This window comes from Eublepharis macularius, chromosome 1, assembly GCF_028583425.1.
Source record: "Eublepharis macularius isolate TG4126 chromosome 1, MPM_Emac_v1.0, whole genome shotgun sequence".
Lineage (NCBI taxonomy): Eukaryota > Metazoa > Chordata > Lepidosauria > Squamata > Eublepharidae > Eublepharis > Eublepharis macularius.
The window spans coordinates 38,793,607-38,811,167 of NC_072790.1; the positions used below are offsets into that span (position 1 = coordinate 38,793,607).

General features: G+C 43.6%; 1 protein-coding gene across 1 annotated transcript in view; it reads right to left on the bottom strand.

Annotated features, from left to right (window-relative positions):
- KLHL29 (kelch like family member 29) overlaps window positions 1-17,561 on the bottom strand; it is a 529,196-nt gene that overhangs the window by 83,989 nt on the left and 427,646 nt on the right. The window lies entirely within an intron of this gene.

Here is a 17,561-nt window from a genome sequence, read left to right on the forward strand (position 1 = left end):
CTCTAGATAACTACATCTGGTCAGAATTGATACATAATAATTTCAGGATGTATCAGTTTTTTCTTTTTTCTTTTGGTAAAAGGGTGTATTATTGACCACTGAGGAAGGCCCCTGAGGCCAAAACATGTCTTGTGTTAGTCGTTTGTCATGTTCATCAACTGTGTTTGAAAAATATTATTGCTTATATTAAACTTGCTTTGATTTATAATATAGCCTGATGTTAGGCCCTATATTTTTAATTTTACCATTGTATACACCACATAAGGAATATTTATTTTGATTATATTTTATCTGCTGTAGCTGACCCTTGTAGCATCTTCAGCGAAAAGCCTTTTGAAAGTCCAAGTATATAATGTCAACCTGGTCACTGCTATCTACATGTTTGTTCACTTTCTCAAAGAACTCCAAAAAGTTTGTGTGGCAAGAATTCCCTTTGCAGAAGTCATGTTGATCTCTCCCCAGCAGGCTTTGTTCCCTTGACCTTGATAACCAAAACTAGCCTAATCTTGTCAGATTTCAGAAGCTAAGTAAAGTCACTCTACTTAGTACTTGGATGGGAGACCACCAAGGAAGTCTAGGTACGCAGAGGCAAACCACCTCTTAATGTTATTTGCCTTGACAACTCTCCGGGGTCACCATAATTCAGCTGCAACGGCTGGGGGGGGGGGAAAGGGGGCTTTGTTCCTGTCTGTGCCTAGTAATTCTGTCTTTGATTATAATTTCTATTGATTTGCCTGAGACAGACATTAGGATAACTGGTTTCCCTTTAGACCCCCTTTTAAAAATCAGTGTAACATTCAGTAATCTCCAGTCCTCTGGAACAGTGACTGATTTTAGTGACAGTATAATAACAGCCTTGTGCTTATATACTGCTCTTCATGACAACTTAACACCACACTCAGAGCGGTTTACAAAGTCAATGTCATTATTATCCCCACAAACAAGACATACAGTGAAGTAGGTGGGGCTGCGAGAGTTCTGAAAGAGCTGTGACTGATCCAAGGTCACCCAGCTGGCTTCAAGTGGAGGAGTGGGGAATCAAACCCATTTTTCCACATTAGAGTCCTACCGCTCTTAACCATTACACCAAACTAGCTCTGGGTTAGTAAATCAACAATCTCACAAGTGAGTTCCCTAAGAATTCAGGTGTGTGCCATCAAGACCTAGAGGTTTATTTGTTTTTAATTTCCTAAATAGTTCCAGAATGTTGTCTCATCACCTCAATTTGACTCAGTTCTACAGACTCCCTTCCTGAAAATAGTGGCTGTGGCCTAGGTACATGCTCCACACTTTCCACAGTTAACACAGATGCAAAGAATTATTTTAGCTTCTCTGTCATCTTCCTATCTTCTTTTAGCAATCTTTTTATTCCTTGGTAATCCAAAGGTCCAATTGCGTCTGCCTAATTTCCTTCTCTGGATATATTTTTTAAAAAAACATTTATTTTTTTGTCTGGACACTTTTAACAATCTGCTCCTCAAATTCTCTTTCTGGTATGCCTAATTATTAACTTACACTTCTTTTGCAAGACCCTGTGATCCCTTCTGTTCACTTTATTGGGGCAGACCTTCCATCTTTTAAAAGAAGCCATTTTGTTTTTTATGGCTTCCGTAACTTGGGTTTTCAACCATGCAGGCCTCCTTTTAGCCTTAGCAAAACCTTTCCTATCCCTGGAAATGCATTCTATCTGGGCTGCAATTAGTGTGGTTTTAAATAGCTTCCAAATGTCCCCCAGGGATTTGACTCTCTTGAGTTTCCCTTTCAGCTTCCTTTTAATTAGTCCACTAATTTTTATAACTCTCTTTGGAAATAAAATATTTCTGTTTCTGAATTTAGGGGCAACTTTCCATTGGTAAGAAAGCTGAACAAGTTGTGGTCACTGCTCCCAATTGGTGCAATGATTTCTACATCTCCCTCCAGGTCTTGAACCCCACCCAAAACCAAGATCATCACCCCTCTGTTTGGCTCGGTGAACAACTGTTCCAACGAACAGCTATTTATAAATTCAAAATCATTCCTACAGCATGACTCAAGCACATGTTTACCCAGTCAGTATGAGAGCAGTTGAAGTCACCTAGTATCGCAACTAGAGGTGTGTGATTCTGCATATCCAAAAACATACCTGAAAAATACCTTACTGGTATTCTTTTTTCAGAAAACTCAGATTACGGGGGTTCCCACCTACACTTCCTTGATCTTTATTGCTGAACTCCTAATCTCAACTCCCTGTTTGATACCCTGTTTGAAATCACTGAATGCAAGTCCCAGGATGCAAGGCCCCAGGAAACCTGTATGACTTCTTACAGAGTCAAACCTCTAATGAACTCTGCTTTACACATATGAGCTGAATTTATTTATTTGCGGTCAGAGACCATTACAATGGCAATACATCCTTAACATATGAGCTGTGCCTCCACACAGTTCAGGATCACTACCCCTCTGGTCTGCTCTGTAACTGACTATTCAGTGCAGTCATCTATAACGTCTAAGAACTTCATTTCTGTAGTATACGTTCCTAAACTACACATTTGCACACTCCATGTGTGGGTAGTTGAAGTTACCCAGTATTACAACCTTTCCCCCTTTTAGTTGCCTCCCAAGTTTCATTTTTCATCTTGAAATCACACTCATTATTTTGATCTGCTGGCGACCATATACCTCCACTTTTTATTAACCTTTAGGGCTCATTATCACCTAAGGTACGGCAAAAAACAAAAACATAGCTGTGGTGATAAAATGCAAGTTAACCTGGAGAAATTAATGAAACCTAGCCGGGGCAACTTTCATTCGTTCTAAGATGGTACAAAGGTATTCCGATAGGAAACCTTATTGTTTCTGGGGTAAATTTGTAACCCAAGTACTTTGTTGTTCAAGGAAAAGCTAAATGGTAATTATTTTCCCTTGGGGATTATCATACAGTAATATGTCACTGATTGCAGTGACAATGTCCTTAAAGGGCAACAGAAAGAGCCACTAACTTTTTTGAGTTTCTGCAAGAAAAGTGCTTCTGGAGGTCCAGGTCAAATTAATTAAGCACATTTCCCTTTGTGCTGGATTGTGCCCACAGACAATAATAAAGACAGCAGTGATGGTTGTTGGGGGTTTTCCGGGCTGAGAGATCTCTGTCTTTTGGTGCTACACCTCTGAAGATGCCAGCCACAGCTGCTGGCGAAACGTCAGGAACTACAATGCCAAGACCACGGCAATACAGCCCGGAAAACCCCCAACAACCATCGTTCTCCGGCCGTGAAAGCCTTCGACAATACAAAGACAGCAGTGCTGTTCAAACTGTCTATGAATTTCATTGGTTTCCTATAAAAAAATCAGCCACATGTAAATGAATTTTGCATTCATTATTAGAAAATAAAGGGAAACCTTATATCCGCTAGTGATGGCGGAAACGCAGAACTAATTTTCTTTGTTCAGGTTTCCTTGTTCAGGTTGTGTCAAAATCAAACCTAGAGTATGATTTGCATCCTTCTAAGTTTAGTTTACAAACTTTTTGATACTGCTGTGCCACCAAGACCCTCACTGCAGTAGCCATTCTACTTGGCCATTATGCAACTATTACATATGTTATATTATGGGCTGATAGTAAAGCTTGCCTCAGTATCAATAATTTAACACTTGAGCAAAGATGGTATCAGAAATGTTATCTGCAGTGCCGTCGGAGGAGAGAGGTAGATGAGTACTCTCCATTTCATTTTCATTTGTAGCTCCTCTTTATGCACACTGTTCCACATCTAGTCCTCCCATTTCTCAAAGCTAAAAGGTGAATGTGCAGCTGTGATTCACATCTGAATTAAGATCTAAATATCTGCACAGATACCCAAGGTCAACATCTAGGAAGGCAGAACTAACCACCAAAGAAAGGACTCTGATTTGCACGTCTGTTTGCTGAACTGGGTTGCATCTGCTTGTATTTTCTTTTCTGTATCGTAAAGTTGGCTTTCTACATTAGAAACTGACATTTCAGATTCTATGTATTCAGGCCCAGCGTGTCCATGGAGGCGGTGATGGCAGCCTCCTCGAGTGCTGAACTCTGAAAGAGGCGCTGTGCCAGCCCCCAACGACCCCCTCAACCCAGAAGTGGGCCGTGTCCCCGTTCGCCTTTCCACCCCTTTGCCGCTGCCCCCCGCCTTGGCTCAGCCCCCAGATTGCTGGGTGCCCCAGCGGCGCGGCAGCGAGCGGGGAGGCGAGTGGGGAAGTGGGCCGCCTCTCTGCCCCTTTGCCGCTGCCGCCTGCCTCAGGTGAGGGGAATGCTCCTGCGCAATGACATCACAAGTGATTTAATTGCGCAGGGCTGGAGCACGTGCGCACTTTGCGCGCATGCACAGGGTGAGAGTCGCCACCTCCTGCCCTGGGAGTCCCATTACCATGCTATGCCACTGCCCCTCCCAATCACCAATAATACTGAAAGCAGGCTGGAAAAGCTGTAAAAGGTATAATTTTGGAGATGTATTTAAAATCCATCATTTTAAAGCCTACAATATCAAGTTGGTTAGTGTGGGGCGGGGGTACAAGTAGGTATCTTGCCTCAGGTGCCAGAAACCCTGGCACTGGCCCTGTACATGTTGAACTACATGCATTATCTGCAAATTTAAATTCTCTGTGAGTACCAGATTTCTGGAGAGCTGCCTCTTAAATTTCTCAGTTCCGTTAACTCTCTTTTACCACTATCACTTTTATTGCTAGATTACACTTTATATGTTATGTAACAGGGTTTTTTTTGTTTGTTAACAGTGTTCTTTTTTATCTACAACTGCTAGATCCGATGGTAAACTATGTTGATTTGACCATGAAAGGACCTATGTTGTCACCAAACATTTTTCATGTTATTCCAGACTTATTTTATGAATTAGCTGTGAATTGAATGAATTCTTAATTCCACTGGGGAAGACATGAGCCTCTTTTTGTGTGTGTGTGATTTAGTGAAGCTCCTAAATGAATCTAAATGTGCATTCCTGCAGTAGACTGATGCAACTGTCCCCGATACTACATCTGGTTTTTCTAATGTAGCCACAAGGTGTTGATACAGAAACTGCAATAACACTTTGCACCACTGACCTGTCCAGGCTTTGACAGCAACACTTGCAGCGACGGCGCAGTTATAATTGTTTGATAATCCTCTTATTAAACAAATAGGGTAATTTTTCTGTGATGACAACAGTAGGATCTTTAAACAACACTCTAGCTACGCAGTAGCATCCCTGTGGATGGAGTGACGTTTAAATAACCCAACCACATGGATGGAAGACAAACTGTGTTTCCGAATGATGGATCTTGCCAAGAGAGAGGTGGTGGTAACGCTAATTCCATGGGAAAGATCAATTAGCCAGCATACGTGTAAAGTGTATTATTTCAACATTATCCTAGTCATGCAGGAGCAGTTTTCAGAAAAGCATCACCCATATGACTAAGAAGGTGCTGCTTTTCCGTAACTAACTCCAGCATGGCAGCACTTAATTGTAGCACTTGCACAGCTTACAAACCTCCAAGAGTTGTATAAGGCAGTTAGAAGATCAGATATAAAAATATACTTGCTTGTAGAGCTTTGGAAAAGTAGGCTGTTGGGTGGAGTAAAGCAACTACTTAATTTGCATGCTGGGAGGAGTATATATATGTAGCTATTTTGTTCACTGTAACCTTACAACAAAAGGCCCTACAACAAAAGCAAGTTCTACTATGCTCCCATTCAAGAATTTGCTGCTCGACTTATTTCTTCTGGTGTGGGCCTTCCCTTCAGGCCTCTCTTTGCTGAACTCACTTCGTGGTAGGTTTGCCAGGTCCTCTCACCCTTCAGGCAGGAGGCAGGAGACCTGGCACTCAACTTTGTCTTCAAGCGCATTCCCTAGACTGTGTGATGACATCACTTCCAGGAAGTGAAGTCATCGTGCAGGACCTCATGCCACCTTGGGAGCACTCCAGAGCTCTGCAGCAGACTAATTTTGGCTCATTTGGGGCCAAATCGGGCCTGTTTGGGGTCTAAATTGGCCTGCTGTTAAGTGTAGGAGCTCTCCAGGGTCCTCCCAGCAGCACTCCCATGCTCTGCAATGGGCTGATTTTGGCTGGTTGCAGAGCGTGGGAGCTGCTGGGGTGGTGCAATGGCCCTGGAGTGCTCCTGCGCTTCGCAGTGGGCTGATTTCAGCCCCAAATGGGCCGAAACTGGACCGCTGTGGAGCGTATCATGCCGCCCAGAAGCACGCCCCACCTTTTCCCCCACTGGCCAAGTAAGTGGGGTGGGAGTGGAGGCAATCCTCCTTCCATTGGCCCCTAGACTGCCTTTTTTTGGACTGGAGCCGACTGCTTCTGCCCTAATCTCTGATACTGAACCCACTCTCCGGTTGGGAACTGGCCCTGAAATCTTCTCGGTTGGAAACTGGCCCTGAGATCTTCTCCTTGGTAGCCTGGAGCATAGGAACTGCAGTGCACAACACATTTTGCAAGAAGATGGCGCTTCCAGGACAGTGGCTACAGGGCAACCATAGACATTATCTGAGACCTGCACTCTTACAGGATGGTAAGTAAGGCCCTGGCTTGATAGGCCATCTTTTATCTTGGAACTGTGGGCCTCTGGGCAGCAGTGTGTGTGTGTATGTCTATATCAGCATTACAAGTTCTGTTATCCAGCCTTACAAGTTTTGTTTATCTATTACAATAAATACAAGTTTGTTTATACCAAGGTGTGTGAGTAGAAAGGAGACCTTAGACCATGATCTTGCCCTTGATTCCAACACCTAGGTTACATGCATATCTCAATCTCAATCTCATCTCAGTCTCAATCTCAATCTATCTATCTCTCTATCTATCTGTAATTGTCAACAGTGGCCCCAACAGCGGATATTTATATATAGAGATTAGCACCATGAACAGAAAAGACAGATCTTTCTACAAACCAGAGAAAGCCCCAGAAAAATCTGAAATCTTAAAACAAACAAACACTGGGGGTTTAAGCCCTTCCAAAATGATAGAAGGAGCATCTGTAGCTTTAAGAAATGAATTACTTCAGTGATAGTTGCTAGGTAACCATAACAAAACTGTCAGTCTTCCAACTTTGGATTCTGTCAGTAATAGGCAGTAAGAAGGGGCAGGGCCCTTTGCAGGGCTGCTTAGGCCTTTGAGAGAGGACTCATCGGGGATAGGGCTGGTAGCAACTACCAGGCAACTTGCTACCACCTGACTTGCACTGCTCACCCATGCCTGGCTCTTATATACTGTTCAGCAGCAGCCACCCCACAAAAGCAGCAGTGTAGTGTAGTGGATGGAATTTCAGACTGGATCTGGGAGACCCAGGTTCAAATCCCATTTGCCATGGAAGCTCACGTGGTGACCTTGAGCCAGTCCAATATATTCAGCCTAATCTATCTCACAGGGCTGCTGTGAGGATAAAATGGAGGAGAGGAGAATGATGTAAGTTGCTTTGGGTCTCCATTATGGAGAAAGGCAGGATATAAATGAAGTGGATAATAATAAATACATCTGTAATTATGGAGCAGATAAAACATAGGATAGTTGGTGGGTGGGAAGGAAGGAGAGAAGGAAGCAGAGAGGAAATGAGGGTTGCCAGGAGGAGGAAAAGAAGAAATAGTATGGAGAAGGGGATATAGAGGAAAGTGAGGTGAAACACACACACACACACCCCAGTCCTGATGGTTTCCCAACTGAGCTCAGCCCAGGCCAGCAGCTGGAACGGTGCAGAGATTTCCCTGGGAGAGGCTGCCAGGGGAAGGGAAGGAGGAAAAGCTGAAGGAAGGGAGACAGATAAAGGTAGGTAGGCCGATGGGTGGGAAGGAGAGAAGCAAGCAGGAGAGGGGAAGAGGCTAGGATGGCTTTCAGGGAGGGGAACAAGGAAATAGTGGAGGACAGAAAAATGATATGCCCCTGTAAGTCCCTGAAAGTTTCCTGTTTGCTCCTTTTCTATTAATGCACAACAACAATAACGTTTGTTTATATACCACCCTTCTGGTCATATTAGTGCTTGCTCAGAGTGGTGAACAAACTCAGAGTTATTATTATAATCCCCACAATACACAATCTGGGCTGAGAGGACTGCCTTACCCAAGGGCACCTGCTGAGCTCACGGTAACAGTAGGATTTGAACCAGCAGAGTGCTGTTTTGCAGTCCAACCACTTAACCACTATGCTACAGCAGCTCTTTTTTGCTATGGGTCCCCCAAAAGGTGCCTCCAATAAAAAAACAATAACATGGTTTCACGAGCAGAAAGGTACTGAAGATGCTACAGAGGAAGAGAAAGAACGGAAATAAGCACAAGGACTATAAACAAAGGGACAGTCAAACATTTTCTTGCATGCCAAACATATCAAATAATGCTGCCAGGGATTAAAAAAGATTTAGACAAGCATTATAACTGTTTATAATAGCAAGCCAAGCTAATGGCCTGTCAAGATACACAAGCAGTTTTTCTAAATATTGCCAGGACAGAAGTCATGCATGCTTTCGTTAACTTAAGCACTAAAAGTAAACACTGAATGTGAGGAACTAGTTACTACATCTGAAACCTTCAAACCTTATGCAGCTGGTCTTTGTGTGCACAAAGGCATGTGTGAGGGGGTGGAACTGCACAAACCCAACCATCATGTGCTGGAGGTCCCATTTCCACAGGAACCTATGCACATGCTCCCCAATGCTTTTAGGATCTGCAAGTCATTTATGCATGAACAGAATGCTGGATGTTTGAAGGTATGCACTTGTGCTTCTGAAAGCTGCACAGGCACGGGAAAATATGCTAAAGGCAATTGTAGATATCAGGAGGATTGTGGGTAGTGTATGCTCACATTATGCATGGTTGATGTACCAAAAGGGAATGTCTGAAAACCAGCCATTATTGTAGGATGTTGTACTATTACAGTATTCTAAGCTGCCTTGAACGTGGGAAAGATGGTATAGAAATAAATAAAAATAAAACAATCCGTGTTCTTAAAAAAAATCAGAGAACACAGTGATACAAATTCACTCAAAAGTGACCATTTAATGGCTTGTATGCAACCCTTTTGCTTCTTTTTAAAATCCATGTTAACTCCCAGGGCATTTATACTCCCCTCTCCATAAGCAGTTTGATTTTCTTGTTTTTGTACCTGCTGTTATGCCAATCCATGCATATTCAGTTCTTGTAATCCTTCTTTTCAAATCAGCTTCTCATATCCTTTAATCAATTACTTGGCAGTTCTATAAATCACCTCCAGTTTCTCAGCAAACTTGCCTTCTCAGGTGCCACTAAGCTACTGTTTAGAGAGAGCTTTCTAGGAAGTACATGGAAAGATTATTAATATTTTTATATGTGAACCATTCCATTTTATAACTGGCCATTTTGACTTGTAAACAGGGCTTTTTTTCAGCAGGAATGTGGTGGAACGGAGTTCCGGAACCTCTTGAAAATGGTCACATGGCTGGTGGCCCCGCCCCCTGATCTCCAGACAGAGGGGAGTTTAGATTGCCCTCTGCGCCGCTCAGCAGCGTGGAGGGCAATCTAAACTCCCCTCTGTCTGGAGATCAGGGGGCGGAGCCACCAGCCATGTGACCATTTTCTCCGAGGGCAATCCACTGAGTTCTACCACCTCTTTTCCCAGAAAAAAGCCCTGCTTGTAAAGCATTTTAAAAAGGCCCACACTAGTTTGTGTATGTGTATGTGTGTGCGTGTGTGTAGAAAAGGTCAATTTTCAGCATGGCAGGTTTGTATTACTGCTTATGTGAAGACTTACATTTTCAGTTCATTAATATGGACAATGTGCTACCTAATGTAATTCCAATAATGGCATACCAATTAGAACAAGACGAAGTATATAACTTGGGATTTCTTGGTATTTCTTCCCTTTAGTTTTTGTTCTCTTATTTGGTCAGGTACAGCTCCGTAGCAAAGAACACACTTTGTGCCACAAGAACCAAGCTTTGATTCCTATCGAGTTTTCACTCAAGGGTTTCTCAAATAGCAGAACTTAGAAAGTTCTCTGCACAAGATCCCAATAAATGCAAGTTGAGGGAAGACAGAAGAATGGCAAGGAATATATTACCCTTGAAAAAGGAACATTCCTAAAGATGCTTGGATCAGCACTCATGAATCACCACCTCTGTAAGAGCCACTACAGATTAACTGCCTGTACCTCTTCTCAGACAGTAGCAAGAAACAGGTTCCCCTCCTCCTAGGCTGGGCTCTCCTCTCCCCTTTTTTTGCCAGCCACCACTGATAGGGAGGTGTTGATTTGGCTGCAGGCTGCACATCTGGTTGCTCACAGAATTGGATCTTGCTCCTCTTTTAAACTATGCTGCTGCCAGTCTTGAAATAGATCAAGTTAGAATCCCCAGTAAACCAACTAACTTGATTTAGGAACCAGGGGATCCTAGATATGGTGTAACTTGTTCTGTTAGACACTCAACAGGGAGTAAAAACACAGTTCTCCCTTCCTCTACTGTTCTCAAAAATCCCTCTACAGAAAAAAATTAAGCTAATCTTTATTCTCCTGCAATCAGATCTCCTCCATTCAAGGGCAGACATATTCGCCATGCAAACAGAAAAACTTCCCCTGCTACTAGCAGAAGGCTCAAGTGGTGTCTATTCAGTGGACCTAGAGGTCAAAACGGCCCCAAAACAGGGTGCATGCCTCCATGATGGAGGGAGAAGCCAGCCAAAAGTGGTGCTGCCACATTCTACCTTTTTGGCCCCCATGGGTCTGATCACTAGGGAAAATCCACTGCCATGGCCTCCCTTTGTCCATGCTCCACTTGTGGTATCTGCCTGGCCAGCCCAGTGGGTCACTGTAGCCTCTCTCTAGCCAGTAGCAGTGGCCAATGCTAGGCTGGGCAGGTCTCCTCACCCACAAGGCCTGGTAGCATACAGCCTCTCTCCATCTAGCAGCTGGCCTCCTTGCTGGGCAGGTGGGAAGAGGAAATGCAGCCCACTACTGGGATTTGGAACTCCAGGACTGTTCCTGGTAGAGATAATGGCCTGTGACTATTCTTTTGGTGGGTGGAGGAAACAAGAAATTTCTCATGTTAGATATCGTGTAACTAAAAGTTTATTCTGACTAAACGTGGAACATCCATGTGGGTGTATGCTCCTGAGGGGTTCTTCCCCTGCACAAGCACTGGCTGAGAAAGCCGTGCTTTTCTCCATTGCATGTCTCAAATTAGTAGAGGATATGCTACTCATGATGAACCTAACCTAAGGAGGATGGGGAGAAAAATGCTAAAAAGTGCATGGAATTGCTGTCCCAAAGGTTCTTCTTTTCTATCTGTATCACCTGGTTTCTACTTATCCCATGTCTTGGTATCACTACAATGCGTGCTTTCCTAGTCATTCCACCACCGCTATCCCCATCGCTAGCCAATGATATGAAATGGGGTAAGGATACATACATAGTAAGGATGTCAGGAAAACATAAAGTAGAAACTATTTCATGGAAGGGGAGGGAGGACTTTGACACCTAAGACGCCATTTTAAACAGTATCCCTACATTTTTTTGTAATGTGTTGTTCTAACCTGAACTAAGCAATCTAGCTTCCTGTGCTTTTTTAAGTGACATATTTTGATGCCAAACTTCACCTCACAGTATTTTTGCTTTCCGAAAACTTACACACTCCCCCCTCCCTTCTCCCCTCACTACTAGTATAAACTTAAGGTAGGGATATTTAACAGTATGAACACTTCCAACTCAGCTAGGAAGAGAAACAACAGGAGAAAAAACAGCAAATTCAGCTTTTCTTGAAGTTCTAGTCAACGACAAGCTTTCTATCGCTTGTCAACTAATCAAACGAAATGCCTCCAGCCAATACCCTGTTTTCAGTGCCATGTGACACTGTGCAACTACCTGGAAACAAAACATGTAGGGCTTTCTGCTTCTCTCTCTCTCTCTCTCTCTGTTTTATGAAACTGCATTATCAGGAGGGCTCAGAGAACTCTAGAAATGTTACCACATGCGGTCAGCATTCAGTTCTGAAGCACGGGGATATCGTTATTTACGCAGCATTAGCTTAATAAACATTCTTATTTATTCTCCTGGAAGCAGATTTATGACCTTTGAAAAGCGAGCCGCTGCGCCACAGAATATGTATGGTATCCTTTAAAATAATCCTACAAAGCCTGTATAAACAGGATCCTCAGGACTCAATAAGGCACGAATGTCAAACATAAAACCCACAGGACAGAACTGGATTCCACTGAGGTACCGATGTACATATACATATGTATATGTGGCTGACTTGTGAGAACCAGTCAGATATGTTTCTGCTTTCAGTGAATCCTTTTCCACATCAACCTCTCTCACATTTGCTGCACAAACTCAGTATTTTGTACAGGATTCTGGATCGACACGTGTGCACTCAGAGTATACCATTTATACTCTTCCTGAGGCAGCATACATTGCAGAAGAAACTAGTGGACCGTTCATCAGTCATTCGAGAAAGTTTGCCCACCATTATTACTCTTCTTATTGAATCAGAGGAGTGGCCATATTAGCCTGCTGCATCAGAAATACACCATAGTCATCTGGCACCTTGAAGACTAACAATAATGTTGTGTTCCAGTACAAGCTTTCATGGTCTACGGCCCACTAGAGCAGAGGTCTCCAACAGATATCTCACTGGCAGTTGCAGGGTGGCTTGTGAATAATCAGAAAAAGGTCTGCTCTAGGCTTTTCTTTTTTAGAAAACACTTATTTCGTAAGATTTCTCTCTGTGCTGTTTAGGTGATAGCTTCATTTCTTGTGATCTTTTTTCTCCATATTCTGTTTCTAGGACAGAACAAAATGTGGTAATATGCCATAAAAGGCATATGGAGAGGTAATTTGGGACATTTTTTATTACTCACAAGTAGCTCTCATTAAAGAAATGGCAGTGATCCCTGCACTAGAGTATCCGAGGAAATGGGGTCTAGACCATGAAAGCGTAGACCGCAGTAAAAACATATTGTTAATCTTTAAGCTGCCACATACCACTATTACTTTTCCCCCCTTCTTATGAAAGAATTCCATTATTTCCTGGTACAGAGTTTCAAGATCATTAATGTAGGACAACCAGTTGATTCTGGTCACACACTATTGCAAAAGTCCACCGAATTTACCAGTCTGTGATAGGATGCTATTTACAAACAACTTACTGCATACAGTGAGTGGCCACGGGGTAGGATTTAAAGCAGACATGATGGCTGTAACAAAGTGTATTAATGCTCCCTAGCAGATTTTCAAGTGATTCAAGTAATGAACGTTTTTCTTTTCCTGAGCTTTGTACTTGTCAAGTTCAGAATCAAAGCTTCGGAAGTGTGAATCATCTATGTGCAAACTGTCACAAGCCAAGAAGTGTCTGCTGTCGATGGCTACAGACAACACAGTCACCACCATGGAACTTGTTGAGCTGAGAGCCAAACTACAAGTGACATCTTACACAGGTTGGACACTTGTCAGCTTCCCTCAAGTTTTGATGGGAAATGTAGGTATCCTGGTTTTACAGCTTGGCTCTCCATTACAGCTGCAAGACCAGGACGCCTACATTTCCCATCAAAACTTGAGGGAAGCTGACAAGTGTCCAACCTGTGTAAGATGTCACTTGTAAGCTTTCGGAGGGCTTGTTCAAACAATTGTTTTGCATTATGGCTAAAGATTTCTTTGGCCAAAAAGAAACACTGTTTACTTCTTGGGCTCTCACTCTTATATTTTGATCTGACTGTCATATTAAAAAAAACAGACTTTTTTTTTAAAAAAGGCTGGCTCAAAAAATCTCTGCTAATACATTGACTGCATCAGCGACTGCAGATGTTCCCACTTCACTGGCACCAATTGCTGGGGATCGTCTTACTCTATGGACTGAAACGGTAGGAATACTTCTGAAAAGTACTGTGCTCCCGCTTCTGAAAGAGGATGGGTTCAGAGTTCAAAAAAGCTCACAAAGTTGTCAATTGAGTATCAGTCCCTGCTATTGTATCCTTTTCCTTGCTCATCCAAAGAATCGTCACTGATATGTTCATGTCGTGTGTGTGTGTGCATTTCCCCCGCTTCATACACATATTCCAAGGCTATTGAGCCCAACTTTACACGCTCCCTCCTCTCAAGCAATCTCTTCCTGAGAACCAAATATACCATTATAAAAATTTAAAGGCAGGGCTTTCAAAGAAGAAATCTGAAAAGGAACAGTTTCTATGTATGAAAAATTCACATCTGTGTAACTAGGAAGCCTACTGTAAAGCAACAGGACACAGAGAGGTGAAGGGGAAAAAGTTAGCGCAGTCACCCTCGGAAGCTGATTTATCTGTATGGTTGCACATGAAAGCAGCCTATGTACCCTGGATTTCTAAACAATAATTTAACTGCAAAATGCTACTTTCTGCAGAAACATATAAGAAAATTAAACCCCCTGCAACAAAATTAAAGCAATGCATGAATCCAAGCATATGGGCCAAACAAATAAAGATGCCATTTATTCATTTATGTCATTTATAGTCCACCTTTCTCACCGAGACTCAAGGCGGATTGCACCGTATGAGACTAGTACAATCAGTATCAAGGACATTCATAAACAATACCATAGGGTAAATAGATACAAGTTTAAAAGACATAGTATTAGCAAGAATCCAATACAGAGTAGAAAAAATACTGAAGCAGAACAGAATCAATTCTAGGACTAACATCAGACAACATGGAGCACTGGTGGTACATGGGAATACATATTTAAAGCAGAAGATAATATGTAAGGCAATATAGTGATGAAGTCTATGGTCCCTAACTCATTAGCGAAGCATCTGAGACCCCTTCCCTACAATACAGCCCTCCCATTTGAGTAAAAAGACTTTTTGAATAGTTCAGTTTTGCATCGTTTACGAAAAGCCAGGAAAGTGGGGGCTTTTCTGACTTCCTCAGGCAGGTCATTCCACAGGATAGGGGCCACCACAGAGAAAACCCGTGTACGGGCTGCTGCTGACTTCACCTGTGTGCAGCCTGGCACCTGGAGGAGACCCTGTTCAGATGAGTGAAGCTGTCGTGGAGGAACATAGGGAGGGAGGCAGTCCCAAAGGTATGCCGGACCAAAGCCATGAAGAACTTTGTATGTAATAACTGAACACGGTAACTTATGGGTAGCCAATGGAGCGACTGTAGAATGGGAGTGATGTTCATGCTCCTGTTCGCTCCTTATAACAGTCAAGCTGCAGAATTTTGCACTAATTGGAGCCTCCTAGTTAATTTAGATGGGAGACCTATGTATAGAGCATTACAATAGTCAAGCCTTGATGTTACCATAGCATGGATCCATGTGGCCAGGTCAGCCATGTCAAGATAAGAAGCCATCTTCCAGGCTAGAGTGAGGTTGTAGTAAGCATTTTTTGACGCTGCCTTAACATGTTTTTCTAGAAATAACGCTGGATCCAGTATAACCCCTTGGCTCTTAACTGAGTCTGCAAAGGTCATACAAACTCCATCGAAAGTGGGGAGTACAATGTTCTTCAAGATCTCTGCTTTCCCAATAAGCATCACTTTGGACTTGTCTGGGTTCAATTTCAATGTGTTGTTTTTCAACCATTTCACCATGGCTGTCAGGCAGCGACCTAAGATTTCGACTGCAAGTTTTACATTGAATAACATGAGAGATAAGATTGCACCCTGCGGAACTCCGCAAGATAGTTCCCATTCTGGAGATAGTTGATCTCCAACGGCCACCCTTTGAGTCTGCTCCAAGAGAAACTATTTAAACCAGTCCAGGACACGTCCTTTCACGCCCACTTCTGTTTCTAAACGCATCAACAGAATGGCATGGTCTACTGTGTCAAAGGCTGCAGATAGATCCAATAGAAGCAATGGCCTTTGTCTATATTCAGACGGAGATCATCCACTAATGCTACTAGTGCTGTCTCTGTCCCATGCCCTGGTCTGAAACCTGACTGGAGAGGGTCCAGAGCGCTAGAGTTATCCAAGAAGGTCTGGAGTTGGTCAGCTACTGCTCTCTCAATCACTTTGCCCAGAAAGGGCAGATTAGAGACTGGGCTATAATTGGCCACATCATTTTTGTCTAGGGATGATTTTTTAAGTAGTGGACGGATAACTGCCTGTTTGAGCTGCCGGGGAAAGCTGCCCTGAGTTAGTGATTGGTTTACAATAGATCTCAGTGGTTTACTTATGTAGTCCTTACTTGATGTTAACAGCCAGGATGGGCAAGGATTGAGCACACAAGTAGTGGTTTTCATAGACATCAAGATCCTGTTAAGATCTGTCATTGTGATTGGTTCAAAGCAATCCAAATGTAAGCTGGATGGTGCATTTATCATTTCTTCTATCTCGCTTGCATTGCTGCTAGCATCTAGATCAGAGTGTATTCGTGCTATTTTATCAGCGAAAACCTTAGCAAAGGCCTTGCATCTGTCTGTTCTTGGGACTGTAAAGGTTCAGATTTAGGGGTTAGGAGGCGTCTGGATACCTTAAACAATTGGGATGTTTGTGAACTAGCTGACACAATAGTTACCGAAAAATAACGTTTCTTTGCCGCTTTTGTTTTTGCTTCATAGTTCCTCCAGTGGGTTCTGTAGCATGTTCTATCTGCTTCCGCACAAGTTTTTCGCCAGTGCCTTTCTAGATGTCTTCTAACCTTCTTTAAGTCAGCCAGTTCTGTGGTAAACCATGGGGCCGGCGTCCATCCCAAGGGCCGGAGCAGTCGATAAGGAGTAGGAGTGTGCACATGAAAAAGATTCAGGTTTCCCTCTTTGGGTTTACCTGAAGTGGAAAAAAGATCTGGAAAACCCTGAATTCTGAAGTGGCAATTCAGGTTTCTGAGTTGCTTCGGAATGCTCTGGAAAGATTCGGAGCATTCTGAAGTGATGGGGAAGGGGGAGGGGAGGGCCACCCCACTCTTAAACTCCCACCCCCACCCTTAAACCCCATCCTCCACCCCACTTACCTGATGGGTGGAATGCTTGAGCCGCTGCTGCGCCGGCCAGCAGGCCAGCAGAGGCCTTCCCTGCTGCCTTGGCCTGCTGGCGTAGCCAGTGGCCACATGGCCTTCCCCACTGCCGCTGTCGCCACGCAGCCACGGCTGGCTGGCCAGCAGAGAGGGCTGCCGCTGCTGGAGGCCAGCAGGGAGGTGGGAGGGCTGCCTATTCCACGATGCCAGGTAAGTGGGGGTGGGGGGGAAGGTGGGGAATGGAACAGTTTAAAGGGCCCTTTCCTGCCGCTTGCAAGCGGCAGAGCCCTTTAAACTTCAGCTGGGAGGTGGGGGGAATTCCCCTGACTCCCAGCTAAAGTTTAAAGGGCCCTGCCACTTGAGAAAGGGCCCTTTAAACTTAACCCCAGACCCCTGACGATTTCCAAAGTGACCTGAATTGCTTCAGAAAGTTTTGCTTCGGGATTTCCAAATCTCAAATCTTTCCAAATCGGGCCCGATTCAGGTTAAAAAGCCGAATCGGAATCCCGAAGTGCACACCCCTAATAAGGAGCAATGGTGTCAATAGCTTCAAGGAGCTTTGCGTTCCACGCTCCTACAGCAGCTACCATGGTGCATGTGTCTGGAATTCTAAAATCCCCCAAGGCATTTTGGAATCTAGATGGATCCATGAGCCTTTGTGGGAGAATGA